At 31.4% G+C, this 23,574-nt stretch overlaps 1 protein-coding gene across 1 annotated transcript in view; it reads left to right on the top strand.

Moving 5' to 3' along the window:
* Positions 1 to 7,582: 7,582 nt before the first annotated feature.
* Positions 7,583 to 23,574, top strand: part of LOC119602805 (alpha-protein kinase 1-like) — an 83,127-nt gene continuing 67,135 nt past the window's right edge. Inside the window, exons 1-2 of the mRNA XM_037954526.1 lie at positions 7,583 to 7,669; positions 8,335 to 8,656. The gene's annotated coding sequence lies outside the window, so the exon portion shown is untranslated. The remainder of the gene's footprint in view (positions 7,670 to 8,334; positions 8,657 to 23,574) is intronic.

Raw genomic sequence — 23,574 nt, 5'->3', positions numbered from 1 at the left:
CTAGTCTATAGTCTAGTCTATAGTCTAGTCTATAGTCTAGTCTATAGTCTAGTCTATAGTCTAGTCTATAGTCTAGTCTATAGTCTAGTCTATAGTCTAGTCTATAGTCTAGTCTATAGTCTAGTCTATAGTCTAGTCTATAGTCTAGTCTATAGTCTAGTCTATAGTCTAGTCTATAGTCTAGTCTATAGTCTAGTCTATAGTCTAGTCTATAGTCTAGTCTATAGTCTAGTCTATAGTCTAGTCTATAGTCTAGTCTATAGTCTAGTCTATAGTCTAGTCTATAGTCTAGTCTATAGTCTAGTCTATAGTCTAGTCTATAGTCTAGTCTATAGTCTAGTCTATAGTCTAGTCTATAGTCTAGTCTATAGTCTAGTCTATAGTCTAGTCTATAGTCTAGTCTATAGTCTAGTCTATAGTCTAGTCTATAGTCTAGTCTATAGTCTAGTCTATAGTCTAGTCTATAGTCTAGTCTATAGTCTAGTCTATAGTCTTAGTCTATTAGTCTAGTCTATCGTCTAGTCTATCAGTCTAGTCTATAGTCTAGTCTATAGTCTAGTCTATCGTTCAGTCTATAGTCTAGTCTCATCAGTTCTAGTCTATCGTCTAGTCTATAGTTAGTCTTATGTCTAGTCTATAGTCTAGTCTATAGTCTAGTCTATAGTCTAGTCTATAGGTCTAGTCTATAGTCTAGTCTATAGTCTAGTCTATAGTCTAGTCTATAGTATAGTCTATAGTCTCGTCTATAGTCTAGTCTATTAGTCTAGTCTATAGTCTAGTCTATAGTCTAGTCTATAGTCTAGTATATAGTCTAGTCTATAGTCTAGTCTCTAGTCTAGTCTATAGTCAGTCTATAGTTGTCTATAGTCTGGTCATAGTCTAGTCCTATAGTCCTAGTCTATAGTCTAGTCTATAGTTCTAGTTCATAGTCTAGTCTATAGGTCTGGTCTATAGTCTCGTCTATAGTCTAGTTCTAATAGTCTAGTCTATAGTCTAGTCTATAGTCTAGTCTATAGTCTAGTCTATAGTCAGTTTATAGTCTAGTCTATACTCTACTCTATGGTTTACTCTACATACGAATGAAGTCTAATTTACAGTCTATCTGTAGTACAATCAATTGTTTATTCTGTCGTTTAGTATTTAGTGTAGTTTACAGTTTGATATATTGTCTAGTCTTTTGTTCCAGTGCATTCCTTTTGCCTCAATACGGAAAAATTCTGCTTTATGACAACATATTTTATGGAAAATATTTTTGTACTATATTTTACTTTTATTTTTTGTTTGCAGGTTGGTTGTTTGTTCTCTTGTTTTAAGTAAAAATTATGACACAACTTTTATTTTATTTTCTCATTTTATTCGTTTCATTTAAGTTACTTTTTTATGTGTTACCAGGAGTTTCAGTATGTATCTTCAATGTATATGTGTACAATTTGTATTTATTTACCTAGAACTTTTTTTATATATGTAAGTAATTTTATGCATGTATGTATGTATGTGTTTCGTTACAAAATTATAAAGAGATTTTCCTCTTAAAACTCATGCAGCATCATATACATATGTATGTATGTGTTTGTTTTTGTATTCAGGCTATTTTTCTTAACAAAATAATAAAAATAAGAACAACAAAAAAAATTGTTTTATAAAATACTTTTAAATATACTCTTCGTCCACAGATAGAGGTATGAACATAAGGCTGGCTGTAATACTTATGTATTTTTTAACACATACAAACAAAAGTTTTGAATAGGTTTGGCTTAAGGTGTAAAAAAGAACTTAACAGGAATTTTAAACATTGAAACATTATCTTTAAAAAAATATTATAAAAGTAGGAAAGTGGAATCGGGTCCAGTACCAGAATACTAATCTCAATGGAATATAAAAATCGTTGGAAAAAAATCATTAGCTTTTAAGCTTTCAGTTAAGCTTTTTTGTGGAATATTTAGTACTTGTCTCTTATTGATCTTAATAATTGCTCTAAATTTTTTTAATTGTAGTTAAGTCCTTTTTGACATTAAATCTAAACCTACTTTATTTTATAATAAAGTAACTAGTTGTGATATTGTAAACGTTGTTGTTGCAAAAAAAAAAATAAACTTCTCTCTTGGCTTCTTATGACACCGACTATGAAACACATCATAAATTTTCACATTTTCACATAGAAAGAATAAATAGATTTTGTTGGCCAAAAAGCAAAAAATCATATACAAAAACTCAAAAAAAAAAACTAAAGCAGATGCTTTTTACTTGGTTTTTCTTTCTCTTCTCTGTCTCTAAATGGCGTTATTCATTTACTAAATGAGTCTATATGCTAAAAAGGAAAAAAAGAAAATGTGGGTAGAAAAAAAAGGAAAATCAGCAGTTACAAACTGTTGAAAGAAAACTTTACATTTTGTATGGAAAGAAAGACGGAACGAAAAAAAGTCATTATATTTAATTTTAAGAAGCTTTATTACACATTATGAACATGTTTTATAGAGGACTAAACAACAACTACATAGTATTCATACAACTTTTTGTTGTTAGTGTGGGAACGTTTATTTGTTTTAGTTTATATTTTTACATGCATGTGTGATTGTGTAAAAACTTTTGAAAAATTAATTTTGTGTAAAAACTTAAACAATTGCTAAATGAATATTTAATTTTGCAATATGAAAATGTTTTGCCGCAAAATTATATGGTAAATATTTATGGTGTTATATATATATAATAAATTATGAGTATTTTATTGGGGTTTATTTAAAGTCATAAGGATAAAAAGGATGAGTTAAATTATAGCATTTAATAGTAAATAGCTTAAAATAAAATAAATAAAAAAGCTCTCATAAAATCTCCAGATAAAGATAAAAAATTGTGTACTTTTTGACAATAAACTACTCAATAGGCTAGTTCGTGGTCTAGTTCGTAGTCTAGTTCATAGACAAGTCCATACACTACTTCATAGACTACTCTATAATAGTGGGACTAGATAGGGACGCCATGTCTAGTCCTTTGAATAATCCATAGACAAGTCTAGATTAGTCAATATACTAGTCCTTAGACTAGTCTAGAATAGTGAATACCAGTCAATAGATTAGTCTGTAGACTAGAAAATAGAGTTAGTAGACTGATCCATAAATTAGTCAATAGACTAGTCCATATAGACTAGCCAATAGACTAGCCAATAGATTAGTCCATAGACTTGTCCATGAACTAGTCCATAGACTTGTCCATAGTCAATAGACTTGGCCACAGTCAATACACTAATCCACAGTCTATTGGCTAGCTTATGGACTGGTCTATGTGCTGGTCTACGCACTAGTCTATGGACTAGTCTACGGACTAGTCTATGGACTAGTCTACGGACTAGTCTATGGACTAGTCTATGGACTAGTCTACGGACTAGTCTACGGACTAGTCTATGGACTAGCCTATGGACTAGTCTATGGACTAGCCTATGGACTAGTCTATGAACTATACTCTTGATTAGTCTATTAACTAGTCTACTAGTATATTGGTTAGTATATGACTAGTTCAAATACTAGTCCATAGGCTAGTCAATAGTATAGTCTATAGACTAGTTCATAGACTAGTCAATAGTATCCCGTATACTAATTCATAGACTAGTCCGAAGATTAGTTAATAGGTCAATAGACTCGTCCATAGACTAGTCAATAGTCTTGTCCATAGAGTAGTCCGTATATTAGTTACTACATTTGTCCATAAACTAGTTAATAGACTAGTGGTCCGTTGACTAATCAATTCACTAGTCAATAGATTAGTCCATAGACTTGTCAATGTAACAGTTAATAGACTAGTTATTAGACTTGTCAATAGACTAGTTAATCGACTAGTTTAAAATTTTACCCCAAAAGTTAAATTTTATTTAATAGTTATTAAATTTATAAATGAATAAATTATATTACTTAATTTATTTATAAAATGTTTAAACATTTTAAACATTAAAATTTAAAACCAACGCTCCCCAAATAAAAATCAAACGATGTTCCTCTAAAAAAAACTCTTAAAATTTTATGTTCTAAAACAATATTATGCATCATTATTTTCCACACAGAAATTCTAGACATTTTCCGGTAATTATGCTACAATTTGTTTTAAAAATTCAACTGCCTGCTGTTTTTTTTTTTTGGCAATCCCTAGAGTACATGCAAAAAAAAAACTGAAAACAAAATAAATAAAAAACCTTAACAACATTCACCAAGCAACATGTTGCTGAAACACCAACTGTTTATAAACAACTCAAAATGTCAATGTTTATAAAACAGATAACTCGAGGGGATTAAGCTTTTGGCGCGTATGGTATGCGGTAAATGAAGAAAAACAGGCAACTGCAAAAAAAAAAACAAGAAAATGAACAACAACCAAGAAACTTAAATATAAAAAATATTTCACATATTTTACTTGTTGTTGTATGTTGTTGCCGCATTTGTACAATTCAACATCTTATTTTATCAAACTGAAAACAAAAAAACAGACGAAACAGATTATTTGCCGGCTGTTCAACATCGCAATCATCATCATGAGATTGTTGTTGTCATCAAAGACTGGACGACATCTTCGTCATCATCAGCACAATCAACATTATCATCATCATTATTAACATCATGCGACAACAGCAACAAGTATAAGAAGACAAAAAGTTGATGAAACCTGTAAAACTGAATCTGAACATTTTTGGTTGTAACAAGTTGCCAGCTGCTGGGCCACATTCGTTCATTTGTTCGTTCATACTCGTCCTACCACCACGTTTATGTTTGTTATTTTATTCCCTCATAACAGCTTTTTAATACAAATCGTGCCTGATGTTTGTGTCTGTTTGCGTATGAGTGTGTTTTGGTATGAGTATTTGTTGCTTATACGGCCAAAAGTTATTTCATATTGTCGTAGTACTTACTCCTCGTATTTCTAATAGGAATGTGTGATGCGACATTGTTGGTAAAAAAAAGTACTTTTTTTACAAACCTTATCGAAAAAGTATTTCCCGGAAATTTCCATTCTGTGTTCTTGAAGGATATAGTATCTGGAATAGTATCACAAGATATTTGGATCTAATTTCCACAAAACCCTGGCAATAAAAGAAAAAGTGTTCCAGCAATTAACTATTCATTCCCTCTGTATATGGAATAATTTGTTGACTAGTCTATTGACCAGTCTATTGACCAATATATTGACTTGTCTGTTGACCAGTCTATTAACTAATCTATTGACTAGTCTATGTGTTAGTCTACAGACTTTTCTATTGACTATTTATTTAGTCTATGGGCTAGTATATGTAGACTAGTCTATGGACTAGTCTACTGATTAGTCTATGGACTAGTTCATATACTAGTCAATAGATTAATTGATAGGCTAGTCAACAAACTAGTCAATAGGACTAGTCTATGAACTAGTCTATGGACTTGTCTATGAACTAGTCTATGGACTAGTCTATGAACTAGTCTATGGTCTAGTCTATGAACTAGTCTATGGACTAGTCTATGAACTAGTCTATGGACTAGTCTATGGATTAGTCTATAAACTAGTCTATTGAATAGTCTACGGACTAGTCTTTTTGACTAGTCTACTGATTAGTCTATGGACTAGTTGATATACTGGTCAATAGACTAATTCATAGGCTGGTCGATAGTATAGTCAATAGACTAGTTCATATGCTAGTCAATAGACTAATTGATAGGCTAGTCAACAGACTAGTCAATATGACTTATCCATAACTAGTCTATGGACTAGTCTATGGACTAGTCTATGGACTAGTCTATTAACTAGTCTATGAACTAGTCTATGGATTAGTCTATGGACTAGTCTATGGACTGGACTATGAACTAGTCTATGGACTAGTCTATATACTAGTCTACTAACTATTCTATGGACTATTCTATGAACTAGTCTATGGACTAGTCTATGGAATAGTCTATGAATTAGTCTATAGACTAGACTATGGACTAGACTATGAACTAGTCTATGAACTAGTCTATGAACTAGTCTATGGACTGGACTATGAACTAGTCTATGGACTAGTCTATGGATTAGTCTATAAACTAGTCTATTGAATAGTCTACGGACTAGTCTTTTTGACTAGTCTACTGATTAGTCTATGGACTAGTTGATATACTGGTCAATAGACTAATTCATAGGCTGGTCGATAGTATAGTCAATAGACTAGTTCATATGCTAGTCAATAGACTAATTGATAGGCTAGTCAACAGACTAGTCAATATGACTTATCTATAACTAGTCTATGGACTAGTCTATGGACTAGTCTATTAACTAGTCTATGAACTAGTCTATGGATTAGTCTATGGACTAGTCTATGGACTGGACTATGAACTAGTCTATGGACTAGTCTATATACTAGTCTACTAACTATTCTATGGACTATTCTATGAACTAGTCTATGGACTAGTCTATGAACTAGTCTATAGACTAGTATATTGACTAATATATGGACTACAACAACATAGGCTAGTCAATAGTATAGTCAATAGACTATTTCATTGACTAGTCAATAGTCTATTCCCTTTCTATTCCATTATTCCAAATGGTCGTATGGGATTCTCTCATCTAATGCTTATCATTATCCGCAGATATCATCCTAATTGCCTTCTTTCTGTCGGAATATTTATTAACCTCTGCTGGCGCCGCATTTAGCCGAATCAATTTTACATATTCCGTGATAACAAGGTCTTCCTTCTGGAAGCTAGTTTTGTGATTAGGAAGACGGTAGTATATATCGTTTTCCGGATTTTCAATATGGATCCCCAGTCGCGTTTTGTCTCCCCGTTTGATTCATAAATTACATTTATTCTCAAAGTGCAAAGCTGGTACTCCGAGGGGAAGCTATGGTCCCTTAATAAACATTTTTTTAGGGTCATATAGCTTCCATATGAGAATTTAAACCACTTTCAAATCTTTCAGATCTTCTTTATTATAAAGTATCTGTTTTCATGTAGAGGGGCTCAATCACATAAAAGTGGTTTACCATCTATAGAGAAAATTTCAGATTCAGTATAATTTTATAAAAAAAAAGTACCAAAATATCGTCAATCTGGTATAAATAACACAGCAGTTGCAAAAAGTACCATTTAACCATTGTACTTAAAAAAAGTACCCACATTCCTTTAAACAATTACATTCTCTGTTTACTCGCATTTAAAATATTCGAAGAACTTTTGTTTAACTATGAAATTTTTGTTGTTATTAGTAACGTTGTTGTTGCTATAGTTTGTTGTTATAGCCCGTAGTAAGTATCTGTTGGATACACGTTTGTTTTCATTTACCATGCGAATTTCAGCTCCACCGTGATTTTCTTTCGTTTAAACACAAAACATCTGACGTTGGGCTGGCTACAACAACTACAACAGCAACAAAACAACAACAACAACAACAACGAAAATGAGCTGTCGACTACGACTACGTGAACGATGTTGGGTATATGTTGCTGTTTGTTGCGAATGAGTGAATGTGAATTTTATTCATGTTGTTGTACTACGTTTGTTGCAAATCTTTAACCTGTCATTTTTATATAGATTTAGTCTTCGTTCGGCATTGAATGCGGGTGGTTCATGATAATTTTCGAACAAAAACAAATATCGCATCGCTTTGAAATATTTGTAAACTAAAATACTTTACTTTTACAAGTTTTTTTACGATTTTTGTCGTCATTTTCAAAAGCCAAGTAATATTTACAACAGAAATTGTAAACTTTTTGTTATGTGTTGTATGTGTGTGTGTGAGAGTAGAGGCCATGACAGTAGAGTATTTATTTGTTATTTTTGCTACCGGCATTTTATTTTTATTTTCTTTTTTTACGATTTTTCTTTACTGGAAAATTTTTTAATTGTATCGTTGGTATATTTTAATGCGACAAAGTAAACAAGTGTGAGAGTGCCATGTGTGTGTTATTTTTTTTTGTCTACAGCTAAACAGTATGTTGGTGTATGTATGTATTTTGGTGTGTGAGAACCAGAAACGGAAATAAAATTGTTTTTTCAGTTGTTGCCTTTGTGTGGCTGTTTTTTTGTCGTAAGCTTTTCATTTTCTATAATAAAAGACCGTTACGTTTTTTTCCTGCTATTGTCGTTACATATATTTTTTTTATAATTTGCTATGTGTGTTTGTGTGTGTGTAAATGTTATTGCGGGTAAATTTGTGTAAATATTTAATGTAAATTGTGTTAATAGTGTTGTCGTTGTCGATTTCGATGTCGTTATGTTGCGGGTTATTTCTTTTGACATTATTTTTTCCGCCCATTCTTTCTTTAATGTTTTTGTCGTTGTACGTTTGTCCTTGTTGTGTGTATGTGAGAATATTTATAATTTAATTAAATGTTAAATCTTACAGGATCTTTTTTACTACCCAAATAAATCTGTATTTTGTTACTTTTAATGTTTGTGTGCCAAAAACAAAAAAGAAATTCAATAAACATTTTGTATTAATGGCCCTTTTTGAATCAATGATGATTATAATTACAAGTCTTACAAGTGAAATCTATTTAAAAAAAATACATACATAAATATTTTATGTGTGAAGTGAAAAATAAACAAATCTTTACAGAAAATTCAATTAAAAACAAAAAAATATATATAAGGAAATATAAACAACTTAATAAGGATAAATGGATTTTTGTAACATCAAAAGGAAATCATTAAAAGTAAATTAAAAGGTAAGACAAAGGACATTTAATATTTATAGAAAAACCAATTAAGTGTATAAAATCAATTTAATTAAAATTTACAAGAAATTCTATACAGTTTTATATTTTAATTGAAATTTTTAATATCATACAGAGTGTGTGATGCAAATTCCAAAAAAAAAGGATATCATTTTAGAATCTTTTGAATTTTTAATGAAAAATTTCATTACTAAAGAAACATCGAATTTTTAATAAAAAGTTTAAATTTTAATAAAAACTTAAATTTGGGTTCCATACCAATTAGAGACTCTAATAAAAGGAGCGCATAACAGGTTCAATAGTGGCCTAGGTGTATTTCTTCCGATCTGCTGTAGCATACATACATCCATTTAAACAAACTAAACAATTTTAGTCAAAATTTAATTTTAGATAAAAACTTAGTTCTTTGCATAAAACTAGTTTTTAGAGAAAAATCTAACCAAGAAACCACCCAGCTAAAACTACGTAATGACTATCAATTGTAATTACTTACCTAACAACATACTTTCAATGACTACTACATATCGTCTGGATTACATAGAAGTGGTCTAATAAGTTCTGACTATAATGTGTTATATAAGTACTTTCTAATTCATTAGGCATCTTACCAGTGAAGATATAGAAGCTGTATAAGTTTTTCAAGCGATTTACAATGACTACCCTTTCTAATTACTTGTAATCGCTTGTGGTAAATAAAAATCTAACTCTTCCCTTGATTTAAAAAAGTAATTACCAAGTTCTTTATTATTAAAAATTAAATTGTTTATTAGCCCCAACATTGCCTACAGCTCATTTAATATTTAAACCTAAAGTCTTAACCATTAATTCTTTGAAAGCTTAACTTTTCCTTTAACTCAAACCATTTTTTCAAATACTAATAGCTACACTAAAAAACTATACATTTAACCTTTTTCCGTCACTTCCTATTCATCTCACCCTATCTTACGTATTTCAACTATTTGATTTCCTTAAACTTTTAAGCGGCTTTAGTGTCATTTGATTATTTTAAAACGTATTTTTACAATTTATCTTTACAAAATCTACCTGAAGTATTTCTTCTATATGTAACAACAACGTACAGAACAAACAGTTAGCGAACCATATATGAAAATGAGGGGCATGTTTCAACATAATGTTATTTACTTTCAGTTAATTAAAATTAACTTCACACTCTTCATTTTACACACAACTTTCAATGGAAATTCTTGAAAGAAAACCAACAACAAAAAACCTCAATAAGTACATAGTTTTATCTGTAATGTTAGAACGAATAAAAAAACGACCATAAATGGTCTAATACTATAACTACTTACTACATAGCATTACTTGTGTATGTATTTACAATTAAAAACTAAACTCACTAAATACCACTATGTATTATGTTCTATATTAGATATGCACTTTGTTACAAAAGTCTTAAAAAGTTTACAAAAAAATATAGTCTACTCTATAGTTTCTATTATAATCTAGTTTATAGTCTAGTATATAGTCAGGTCTATTAGTTTAGTAGATAGTTTGACTATAGTTTAGTTTATAGTTTGAACTATAGTCTGGACTATAGCCTACTCCATAGTATAGTCTATAGTCTGAACTATAGTCTATATTCTGGACTATAGTCTAGTCTAGTCTATACCCTGGGATATTCTATAGTCTGGACTATAGTTTATTCTATAGTCTGGACTATAGTCTAATCTATAGTTTGTATTATAGTCTAGTTTATAGTCTCGTCTATTAGTCTAGCAGATGACTATAGTTTAGTTTATAGTTTGAACTATAGTCTGGACTATAGCCTACTCCATAGTCTAGTCTACAGTATTGACTATAGTCTATTGTATAGACTAGTCTATAGTCTGGGCTATAGTTTAATCTATAGTCTAATCTATAGTCTGGGCAATAGTTTAGTCTATAGTCTGGTCTAGTCTATTCTATAGCGTGTATTATAGTCTAGTCTATAGTGTGTACTATAGTCTAGTCTATAGTGTGTACTATAGTCCGGGTTATAGTCTAGTCTGTAGTCTAAACTATGGTCTATAGTCTAGTTTATAGTCTGGACTATAGTCTAGTCTATAGTTTGTATTATAGTCTCGTTTATATTCTGGTCTATTAGTCTAGTAGATAATTTGGCTATAGTTTAGTTTATAGTTTGAACTATAGTCTGGACTATAGCCTACTCTATAGTCTAGTCTACAGTCTGGACTATAGTCTAGTCTATAGTCTAAACTATAGTCTAGTCTATAGTCTGGGCTATAGTCTAACCCATAGTCTGGACTATAGTCTAGTCTATAGACTATAGTTTAGTCTATAGTGTGGACTATAGTCTAGTCTATAGTATGGACTATAGTCCAGTCTATAGTTTGGTCTATAGTCTAGTCTATAGTCTGGACCATAGTCTAGTCTATAGTCTGAACTACAGTCTAGTCTATAGTCTGGACTATAGTCTATATAGCGTAGACTATAGGCTAGTCTATAATCTGGACTATAGTCTAGTATAAAATCTAGACTATAGCCTAATCCATAGCTTATACTAATCCAGTCAATATTCTGTGTTATATTCTAGTCTATATTGTATATCTAGACTATGGTCTGGAATATAATCTGGACTATGGTATGTAGTCTATACTCTGGACTATAGTTTAGTTCATACTCTGGACTATAGGCTAGTCTATAGTCTGGACTATAGGATAGTCTATGGTCTCGATTCTGGTCTATTGTCTGGACTATAGGATAGTCTATTGTCTGGTCTATAGGCTAGTATATTGTCTGGACTATAGTCTAGTCTATTGTCTGGCCTATAGTCTGGATTATAGTCTGGACTATAGGCTAGTTTAAAATCTGGAGTATAGCCTAATCCATAGCTTATACTAACCCCGTCAATATTCTGTGCTATATTCTGGTCTATATGGTATATCTAGACTATGGTCTGGAATATAATCTAGACTATGTTATGTACTTCAGTCTGGTCCCCTTCATTTAGTCTATTATACAGTTTTCACTATATTTTCTATAGTCTGGACTCTAGTTTCGTAATACTCTTTATATTATTAGAAAACTCCACTTTCTGTCCTTGGTGATTCACGTAAAAAATCGAAAAATTATACAAACCCCTTTCCTGATCCTTTTTACCAGTTTTAAAGCAAACAATTTTATATCTTTTATCATAATATTAAGAACTGTGGATCTCTATTGGTTTTTTGACACCAACCTACTATATCCAGTATATCTATGTATGAGTGATCCTATTCATATAAAATATATCACCTAATTTTTTTAATAAAAGTTCCTTTTAACTGCAAACAAACAAACTAAAAGCATACATAATCACATATTTAAATGTTATTCTACAAGTGTATGAGTGTATGTATGTGTGCCTTCCTGTCTTCGTCATATAAAAACGTAACATAGAAATTTTCACACATACAACCGTTAAATAAACATGAATAAACGAACGACTCACTGACTGACTGACTATTTTTCAATAGTTGTTGACTGACAATCATGATTACGTTGATGACGAGGGCGATGTCAATGATGTATCTCTCTCTCTGCCGTGTCTGTCGTGCCTTTTAGCCGGTATTGGTTAGCGGAGCTAAAGCTTTAACTGGAGATGCTGTGACGATGATGATGACGTTGATAATGGTGATGAGAATAATGTTGATGTTGGTGACACTAATAGTGTTTGCTAATAAATTATTCATAAACGTTCTTGTATGGATGGCTACAAATAGCATCCCATAGATAAATATTTATAGAAACTATAGAACAAAATAGCGAACGAGTGATAGAGAGTGTTAGATGAGAGTAAAAATAGAAAAAAAATTTGTTAAATACAAAACAATTTTGTGTTGGGAATAATAGGGAAAATAGTTTTGTGGAAAAAAAGCCTAAACAATTTGAAAATATTTAACACTGTTTAATTAAAAACAAAATTGAAGGTAATAGATCATTTTCGTCGCCATTAGCGATAACAACGAATCATAAAGGAAAACTTTGACTATAAAATTTATATGAGAAAAAAGAGAGAAGATAAACGATTTTTTGTTAGAATATACTTTTTGTCATACTAAACAGTGGAGCAGATTGCAGACTGCTAATTAGAATTTTAACTCAAGATTGTAAATAACAAACAGAATACATATTTGTTGAAGGCTCCTTGTAATAAGAGAGATAAGTTGAATAAGGGATCTGCACATTTCAAAAATTCTATATAAATATTTACACAGTAGGCAAGATGCCACGCCCACATACCACATAAGTATTAAAAGTAGCATATCTTAGAAACTGTAACAGCAAGAAATCTTTTATATAATTATATATGACAATTTTGACATATGAATATCTGGGGACAAAATGGACAGACTATCTATAGTAGTAGTGGCACCTCCCCTGTATAATGAAAATATTAAATCACTATATCTGAAAAAATATAAGAGTTAGAGTCCGAAAAAATATGTCGGAGCCGGAACTTGGATGTAGTTATGAATATCACAGACCGACAAAATTTGAAAAAGTCGAAACCCTAGGACCAAGTTAGTGAGTCAGATATTAGGGCTTTATTTTAAAGTTGATAGAATGGACTTTCAGATGGCATAAAACATTTATAAATAAAATTGTCTTGGCGCTGTAATAACGTATCGAAAAGGGCCAAAAATGGTGTTTTTCAAATTTCAAGACATGATATCTCCAATCCCAGATGTGAGGGAGAAAATATTCGGATTTAGCACGGCTCAAAAATGTACTTTGGTGACTGCGTTAAATATTTGTCGGCCTGTATATTTAAAACAAAATGGGCAGACTAAAATTAGAGGTCGTGGCACCTCCCTTAAGAATTAAATGAAAATTTTTTATATCTGGGAAAGCACCAGTGCTAAAATTCTCAAATTTTGCACGGCCAACATTAGAATTCATAAGAACAATTTGGGGGAAAATGTCTGTACTAACAACAGGGGCGTGGTACCTCCCATATGTACATATATAATACAAAAAATCGTATATCTGGGAAACTACTAGAGGTAGAATACTCAAATTTTGCAAGGGTAATATTGACAAGCTTTTGGGTAATAAATCCATTAGCTATAGAGGGCGTGGCACCTCCAATATGTATGAAATAGAAAAATTCGTATATCTGGAAAACCAATAGAGATAGAATACTCAAATTTTGCACTAGCAACATTGACATACATATGAACAATTTAGGACAAATATGGGAGCAGTTAAATACAACCACCCATAGCACTTAAATACAACCATTTGTATATCAAGGAAAGATTAACAATAACTCAAATAGTATTTTTCTAAATTTTAGTGATTTTGATGAAATTGGAAATTATATATAAAATACAAATTGTACAAATACTCCAAAGTAGTCAAACAAATATGAGTCTAACTTTAGCAATAAAAGTTCCAATAACATTTTAAAATTGATTTCTACACCCATATCTAAGCAAGTGAATTTCTATCTCCAATATAAAAGAGAATTTCGATCTTTTTTTGTCTATTTAGCTCTTCTATTTTCATGTTTATGAACTGTATTTTATTGCAAAACATCAATAGTTTTCAGTCTAAATACAAGTATTTACAGTCATTATGATGAAAACTGCTTCAATTGAAAACTACTCGAACATACTTCTTTTTGTACTTTTGCTATAAAAATTTAAACGTGTAGATTTATTGAACTATCAATATAACTTCTATCTTCTATCCTTATGAAAAAAATGCTGGAATGTGTCATGATTAATGTTAAAATTTCTATAAGAACACGTATGTATATAGAACGAGTAAGGATACACCGAAAAAACCAAGATAGTTATTAATTTTAAGAATTTATTATAGAGTTGATATATAAATTTTGATATTTTGTATTGCTAAAGTAATTGTTACCAGTATTTTTTGATATGTATGATATTTGTTGACTTGTGTTTTTGTTTCAAAAACTTTTTGTAATTGATATTTAGCTGCGGCCAGTATTTTGCAATATTTTGGTCATAATTTGGCATTTTAATTGAAACTAGTTTTGTTAAACACTTCTTAATTTGTAAAAATATGTATTTAAGTGTTAAAATTTATTGTCTATGTTTGAAAGTTTAACAGCAGTTAGTTTGTTTTAATATTAACAATGTAACAACCAAAAAAGTGACTGATAAAAAAGTGCTCCAAATACAGATAACATTCCTTTGTACACAGAGTATTTTGGTTAATACTAATTAACCAGTCAGAAACTCATAACGCTAAAAAGAACCATATGTGTAGACTTGTCAATTAAATGTAGGTGAAGGGTAGCAAAGAACCTAAAAATTTTTGTTTTTTATTCTGTGTATAAAGTAAATTGAAGTAAATAACACTAAACCATTCATTCCCTTAATTCCCACTTACATTTTTAAATAATTTAGCTTTAATTTGTCATTAATATTAAATTTCCCTCTAGGCTCTATGTCAAACATCCACAAACACAGTTAAACACCTCATTTAACAAACATTTTTTTCTAGGTGTTGGACGGAGGTAAAGAGAAAGAGTACCGAGTGCTAAAAGTTCATTCATTGGGGTGTCGTCTGAATTTGTTTTTATTTTCTCTACTGCACCTAAAGTCTAAAGCTTTTTGTTTTTTTTCGTTCCCCTAAGAATGACATCGTATGTAAAGGTCTTAAAGGTGAAAGGACTTTGCCATTAAGATGACGCTAATATTTGTTGTATTCTGTTTTTTTACGCCCTTCTTTCCGCTCATCAACATATTTTATTTACCATTTCCAGACAATAGGACGTCACTTAAACGTAGTAAACAAGTGTAAAAGAAATGTGTCATACTTGTGCTCGTCGTACATACGTTGTACTACTGGTATACAAATTTAAATTACTACGTAGTTAGACATGGAAATACGAGACAAATAGCGTCAAGAGAGTTTTGAAAAGTAAAAAAAAAATTAAATATTTTTAAACCAAGAAAATAGTACTATGTATTTAGGCAGAATACAGATATGGGAGTTTCACTTTAGCTTCAATGCAGTCCTAGTACAATACTAGTGCAGTTCTAGTTCAATACTAGTTCAGTTCTAGTCATTCTAGTTCAGTTCTAGTTCAATACTAGTTCAGTGCTAGTTCAGTTTCTAGTTCAGTTCTAGTTCAGTTCTAGTTCAGTTCTATTCAAGTTTTCTAGTTCGTTCGAGTTCAGTTCTGTTCGTCTAGTTCATTTCTAGTTCATTCTAGTTTCAGTTTCTAGTTCAGTTCTAGTTCGTTTCTAGTTCAGTTCTAGTTTCAGTTCTAGTTCAGTTCTAGTTCAGTTCTAGTTCAGTCTAGTTCAGTTTTCTAGTTCTTCTAGTTCAGTTCTAGTTCAGTTCTAGTTCATAGTTCGTTCATTCATTCTAGTTCGTTCTAGTTCAGCTTTCGTTCAGATTCTAGTTCAGTTCTAGTCATTTCTATTTCAGTTCTAGTTCAGTTCTAGTTCAGTTCTAGCAGTTCTAGTTCAGTTCTGTTCATTCAGTTCAGTTTCAGTTCAGTTCTATTCATCTATCGTCATTATTCTAGTCAGTCTGTTCAGTTCTAGTCAGTCTAGTTCAGTTTAGTTCATTCATTCAGTTCTAGTCAGTCTAGTCGTTCTAGTTCAGTTCTAGTCATTCTAGTTCAGTTTATTCAGTTCAGTTTTCTAGTTCAGTCTCTTCTATTCATTTCTAGTTCGTTTTCTATTCAGTCTATCAGTTCTAGTTCAGTTCTAGTTCAGTTCTAGTTCAGTTCTAGTTCAGTTCTAGTTCAGTTCTAGTTCAGTTCTAGTTCAGTTCTAGTTCAGTTCTAGTTCAGTTCTAGTTCAGTTCTAGTTCAGTTCTAGTTCAGCTCTAGTTCAGTTCTAGTTCAGTTCTAGTTCAGTTTTAGTTTAGTTCTAGTTCAGTTCTAGTTCAGTTCTAGTTCAGTTCTAGTTCAGTTCTAGTTCAGTTCTAGTTCAGTTCTAGTTCAGTTCTAGTTCAGTTCTAGTTCAGTTCTAGTTCAGTTCTAGTTCAGTTCTAGTTCAGTTCTAGTTCAGTTCTAGTTCAGTTCTAGTTTTGTTCTAGTTCAGTTCTAGTTCAGTTCTAGTTCAGTTCTAGTTCAGTTCTAGTTCAGTTCTAGTTCAGTTCAGTTCTAGTTCAGTTCTAGTTCAGTTCTAGTTCAGTTCTAGTTCAGTTCTAGTTCAGTTCTAGTTCAGTTCTAGTTCAGTTCTAGTTCAGTTCTAGTTCAGTTCTAGTTCAGTTCTAGTTCAGTTCTAGTTCAGTTCTAGTTCAGTTCTAGTTCAGTTCTAGTTCAGTTCTAGTTCAGTTCTAGTTCAGTTCTAGTTCAGTTCTAGTTCAGTTCTAGTTCAGTTCTAGTTCAGTTCTAGTTCAGTTCTAGTTCAGTTCTAGTTCAGTTCTAGTTCAGTTCTAGTTCAGTTCTAGTTCAGTTCTAGTTCAGTTCTAGTTCAGTTCTAGTTCAGTTCTAGTTCAGTTCTAGTTCAGTTCTAGTTCAGTTCTAGTTCAGTTCTAGTTCAGTTCTAGTTCAGTTCTAGTTCAGTTCTAGTTCAGTTCTAGTTCAGTTCTAGTTCAGTTCTTTCAGTTCTAGTTCTAGTTCAGTTCTAGTTCTGTTCTAGTTCAGTTCTAGTTCAGTTCTAGTTCAGTTCAGTTCTAGTTCAGTTCTAGTTCAGTTCTAGTTCAGTTCTAGTTCAGTTCTAGTTCAGTTCTAGTTCAGTTCTAGTTCAGTTCTAGTTCAGTTCTAGTTCAGTTCTAGTTCAGTTCTAGTTCAGTTCTAGTTCATTTCTAGTTCGGTTCTAGTTCATTTCTAGTTCATTTCTAGTTCAGTTCTAGTTCAATTCTAGTTCAGTTCTAGTTCTGTTCTAGTTCAGTTAGTTCTAACTTAGTGCAGTTCTAGCTCCATTTTAATACTTGTTCAATTGCAGTTCAATTCTAGTTGATAATGATTTTTGTAATTGTTCAGAGCTTTATTTACTTTAAACCGAAAAAAAAAATCACTCAAAGTAAATTCCAGTCAAAAAAGTACCATTTCAATTAGACTGAACTGTTTTTTAAAAATAACCCAAGTATACATCTCTGCTGGCCAGCCATTTACTGACATATTGTGTTTTTCACATAAATACATACATGAATGTGTAACAATTCTGCAATTATATGCATATAATACACATACTAGGGCAGGTAAAAAATTAATGAAATTTAATTAGATGTGCAGTATAGAAAAGTGTCTTTGGAATACTTTGCCTTAAAACCTCAATAAAACTTCGTACTTTTATATATAAAAGTATAAGATACATAAGATTGTTATATATTGTCTATCATACTCAAGTGGAGTATTTGTTTTTTTTTTCTAAACTATAAACACTCAACAAATGCTTTGTTAAATATACATATCTGTAAATTTATCTGATGATTTACTTATTTACTGTACAAATCTTTACACATAAAAACCAGCTTAATGCCTAAGAAGCATCTAAATAAATTTGTGAAAAATACTAAAATAAATAAATAAATATAGATAGAATGTAATATTTAGTTACAATTTATGCTTGTTATTTATTGAATTTCTCTACTTGTACACAATTTTTAATAATGTACCATCTAATATTTCAAAAAAAAAAAAAATAATAAAATAAATTTTTATGAAATTCTCTTTTATATCCGGTTTAAAATTACAGGAAAATTTATTTGATTTTATTTATTATTGTGCAACAGCAAAAAAAATGTATTTTTCTCTTCATTTTTCATTTTTTTGTACGCTTGATTTATATTTTATTTCCATCTCGGTTATTTGCTTTAGAATAAATATATTTTCATTTTGATTTGTTTGCTTCTTTTTTCATTTTTATATATTTTGCATTTTTAGCATAATAATGGTTTTAACTTTCACACAAACTATGGCACCTACCAGCCAAACCTCTTGCCTCAAACCTGCAAAACCATTACATTAAGTGGAGCACGTCCATTTTGCATTATTTAAAATTTGTATTTATCAGTAATTGTAACCGTGAGAACAAATAAAATTCTACGAGTATTTGTCCTTAAATGGAATGTAGATGAATTCAAATATTATCATCATTGTTGGTATATACAGTACATCAATTTGTGTCACAAATTGTTGGGGGAGCTGGGCGCTAGGGAAAAAGTAAAGGTTTTGTACCTTCATGAAATTTTATAACATATATTTAAATAATAGTGATTAAATATTGAACATTTCATTGGAGTGGAACAGAAAATAAATGGATGAAACTGAGACAGCATTTAAATCTATCAATTTAAATTTTTTTATTAGCCACACCCAAAGAAAAATAACGGAAATATTAAAGAACTTTTGAAAGTATATAGTAAATGAAAATGATGAAAATCTGAAATCAATTTAATCAAATCGAAAATTAAAACATAGGTCTGAGATATTATAATTTGCCGGTTCTTATAAAACCATTTTTGAAAGTCCAGTCTTTGGTTTCATAATCCATTATAGTTAAGACCTAAACGAGTTCTACTTTATTTCTAGACAAGTTCAGTTCTAGTTCAGTTTTAATTCAGTTCTAGTTCAGTTCTTGTTCAGTTCTAGTTCAATTCTAGTTCAGTTCTAGTTCAGTTCTAGTTCAGTTCTAGTTCAGTTCTAGTTCAGTTCTAGTTCAGTTCTAGTTCAGTTCTAGTTCAGTTCTAGTTCAGTTCTAGTTCAGTTCTAGTTCAGTTCTAGTTCAGTTCTAGTTCAGTTCTAGTTCAGTTCTAGTTCAGTTCTAGTTCAGTTCTAGTTCAGTTCTAAGTTCAGTTCTAGTTCAGTTCTAGTTCAGTTCTAGTTTAGTTCTAGTTCAGTTCTAGTTCAGCTCTAGTTTCACTTCTAGTTCAGTTCTAGGTCAGTTCTAGTTCAGTTCTAGTTCAGTTCTAGTTCAGTTCTAGTTCAGTTCTAGTTCAGTTCTAGTTCAGTTCTAGTTCAGTACTAGTTCAGTTCTAGTTCAGTTCTAGTTCAGTTCTAGTTCAGTTCTAGTTCTGTTCTAGTTCTGTTCTAGTTCTGTTCTGTTCTAGTTCTGTTCTAGTTCTGTTCTAGTTCTTTTCTAGTTCTGTTCTAGTTCAGTTCTAGTTCTGTTCTAGTTCTGTTCTAGTTCAGTTCTAGTTCTGTTCTAGTTCTGTTCTAGTTCAATTCTAGTTCTGTTCTAGTTCAGTTCTAGTTCAGTTCTAGTCAGTTCTAGTTCAGTTTAGTTCAGTTCTAGTTCAGTTCTAGTCAAGTTCTAGTTCAGTTCTAGTTCAGTTCTAGTTCAGTTCTAGTTCAGTTCTAGTTCAGTTCTAGTTCAGTTCTAGTTCAGTTCTAGTTCAGTTCTAGTTCAGTTCTAGTTCAGTTCTAGTTCAGTTCTAGTTCAGTTCTAGTTCAGTTCTAGTTCAGTTCTAGTTCAGTTCTAGTTCAGTTCTAGTTCAGTTCTAGTTCAGTTCTAGTTCAGTTCTAGTTCAGTTCTAGTTCAGTTCTAGTTCAGTTCTAGTTCAGTTCTAGTTCAGTTCTAGTTCAGTTCTAGTTCAGTTCTAGTTCAGTTCTAGTTCAGTTCTAGTTCAGTTCTAGTTCAGTTCTAGTTCAGTTCTAGTTCAGTTCTAGTTCAGTTCTAGTTCAGTTCTAGTTCAGTTCTAGTTCAGTTCTAGTTCAGTTCTAGTTCAGTTCTAGTTCAGTTCTAGTTCAGTTCTAGTTCAGTTCTAGTTCAGTTCTAGTTCAGTTCTAGTTCAGTTCTAGTTCAGTTCTAGTTCAGTTCTAGTTCAGTTCTAGTTCAGTTCTAGTTCAGTTCTAGTTCAGTTCTAGTTCAGTTCTAGTTCAGTTCTAGTTCAGTTCTAGTTCAGTTCTAGTTCAGTTCTAGTTCAGTTCTAGTTCAGTTCTAGTTCAGTTCTAGTTCAGTTCTAGTTCAGTTCTAGTTCAGTTCTAGTTCAGTTCTAGTTCAGTTCTAGTTCAGTTCTAGTTCAGTTCTAGTTCAGTTCTAGTTCAGTTCTAGTTCAGTTCTAGTTCAGTTCTAGTTCAGTTCTAGTTCAGTTCTAGTTCAGTTCTAGTTCAGTTCTAGTTCAGTTCTAGTTCAGTTCTAGTTCAGTTCTAGTTCAGTTCTAGTTCAGTTCTAGTTCAGTTCTAGTTCAGTTCTAGTTCAGTTCTAGTTCAGTTCTAGTTCAGTTCTAGTTCAGTTCTAGTTCAGTCTAGTTCGGTTCTAGTTCAGTTCTAGTTCAGTTCTAGTTCAGTTCTAGTTCAGTTCTAGTTCAGTTCTAGTTCAGTTCTAGTTCAGTTCTAGTTCAGTTCTAGTTCAGTTCTATTTCAGTTCAGTTCTACTTCAGTTCTAGTTCAATTCTAGTTCAGTTCTAGTTCAGTTCTAGTTCAGTTCTAGTTCAGTTCTAGTTCAGTTCTAGTTCAGTTCTAGTTCAGTTCTAGTTCAGTTCTAGTTCAGTTCTAGTTCAGTTCTAGTTCAGTTCTAGTTCAGTTCTAGTTCAGTTCTAGTTCAGTTCTAGTTCAGTTCTAGTTCAGTTCTAGTTCAGTTCTAGTTCAGTTCTAGTTCAGTACTAGTTCAGTTCTAGTTCAATTCTAGTTCAGTTCTAGTTCAGTTCTAGTTCAGTTCTAGTTCAGTTCTAGTTCAGTTCTAGTTCAGTTCTAGTTCAGTTCTAGTTCAGTTCTAGTTCAGTTCTAGTTCAGTTCTAGTTCAGTTCTAGTTCAGTTCTAGTTCAGTTCTAGTTCAGTTCTAGTTCAGTTCTAGTTCAGTTCTAGTTCAGTTCTAGTTCAGTTCAGTTCAGTTCTAGTTCAGTTCTAGTTCAGTTCTAGTTCAGTTCTAGTTCAGTTCTAGTTCAGTTCTAGTTCAGTTCTAGTTCAGTTCTAGTTCAGTTCTAGTTCAGTTCTAGTTCAGTTCTAGTTCAGTTCTAGTTCAGTTCTAGTTCAGTTCTAGTTCAGTTCTAGTTCAGTTCTAGTTCAGTTCTAGTTCAGTTCTAGTTCAGTTCTAGTTCAGTTCTAGTTCAGTTCTAGTTCAGTTCTAGTTCAGTTCTAGTTCAGTTCTAGTTCAGTTCTAGTTCAGTTCTAGTTCAGTTATAGTTCAGTTCTAGTAGTTCTAGTTCAGTTCTAGTTCAGTTTAGTTCAGTTCTAGTTCAGTTCTAGTTCGTTCTAGTTCAGTTCTAGTTCAGTTCTAGTTCAGTTCTAGTTCAGTTCTAGTTCAGTTCTAGTTCAGTTCTAGTTCAGTTCTAGTTCAGTCTAGTTCAGTTCTAGTTCAGTTCTAGTTCAGTTCTAGTTCAGTTCTAGTTCAGTTCTAGTTCAGTTCTAGTTCAGTTCTAGTTCAGTTCTAGTTCAGTTCTAGTTCAGTTCTAGTTCAGTTCTAGTTCAGTTCTAGTTCAGTTCTAGTTCAGTTCTAGTTCAGTTCTAGTTCAGTTCTAGTTCAGTTCTAGTTCAGTTCTAGTTCAGTTCTAGTTCAGTTCTAGTTCAGTTCTAGTTCAGTTCTAGTTCAGTTCTAGTTCAGTTCTAGTTCAGTTCTAGTTCAGTTCTAGTTCAGTTCTAGTTCAGTTCTAGTTCAGTTCTAGTTCAGTTCTAGTTCAGTTCTAGTTCAGTTCTAGTTCAGTTCTAGTTCAGTTCTATTTCAGTTCTATTTCAGTTCTATTTCAGTTTAGTTCAGTTCTAGTTCAGTTCTAGTTCAGTTCTAGTTCAGTTCTAGTTCAGTTCTAGTTCAGTTCTAGTTCAGTTCTAGTTCAGTTCTAGTTCAGTTCTAGTTCAGTTCTAGTTCAGTTCTAGTTCAGTTCTAGTTCAGTTCTAGTTCAGTTCTAGTTCAGATCTAGTTCAGTTCAGTTCTAGTTCAGTTCTAGTTCAGTTCTAGTTCAGTTCTGGTTCAGTTCTAGTTCAGTTCTAGTTCAGTTCTAGTTCAGTTCTAGTTCAGTTTCTAGTTCAGTTCTAGTTCAGTTCTTAGTTCAGTTCTAGTTCAGTTCTAGTTCAGTTCTAGTTCAGTTCTAGTAGATATCGTCATTAATACAATGATATGACCATTTAAATTCACTTTCATCATTTATCCTTATTAAACTTATAAAACTTATTCAGTATATTTCACAGAATGCCCTCTTACTTTTCCAAGTATTTTTTTAGATTTATTAATTTTCTTACATTAACTTTTCACAATCATTATAATACCATTTAATTTTTCTTACAATGCCATTGCCCAACAAACAGGAAAAGTTCCATCCCATTAAGGATAATTAATTAAACTACTTAACCTCAACAAAACAAAAAAGTTCTCCAAGGACTTCTCTAACTTTAGTGCGAATTTTATACGAAAAATTAAGAGAATTTAACCACAAATTGTATGATGATTTGAACTTATTTTAAAATGAAATTAATTTTCTAGAAAAACTTATTAAGGCCGCAAGAGAATGAACAAGAAAATTTACAGCAACAAACAAACGAATAATAAAAAGGGAAAATAAACGTAAATAATAATTTATAAAAATAAAAACAGACTAGGAATCCAGAGATGTTTTATAGGCCAAACAAGCACTATGGCTGGTCGAAAGTAAGTTTGAGTATTTTTTTAATAAAAATTGTTTTGTACTTGAACAAATATGATGATAAGGATGATACCCATACTCATACATGTTATATTTAGTAATATGGCCACTAGCCAGTTGGGAAATGTGTTGTTTTGCAAAACTTTAGTTAAAACTACAGGTACAAACTACATACATACATACTTACATACCTTGTATTTGTAGTCTGTAAAGTATATTTCACTTTTTATATTAATAAAGTAACTCCCCACAACAATTTTTCTAAAACAAACAGAAAAGCAAAAAAAAATTTTTGTTAAAACCACGTTAGAAACAAACAACAGAAAACCAACCGTATTGAAAACCAAGCGTGAGTAAAACACCTGCTGTGGTGCAATTTAAAAATTTTAAAAAAGAGAAAAATAAAATAACATAAAAACAGACTTATAATAATGTGCCTCTTAACCATT

Source organism: Lucilia sericata, unplaced genomic scaffold (assembly GCF_015586225.1).
Source record: "Lucilia sericata isolate MDLA Ls3-8-SP2 unplaced genomic scaffold, ASM1558622v1 Contig000254F_arrow, whole genome shotgun sequence".
NCBI lineage: Eukaryota > Metazoa > Arthropoda > Insecta > Diptera > Calliphoridae > Lucilia > Lucilia sericata.
This window is presented reverse-complemented; position numbering and strand designations above follow the sequence as displayed.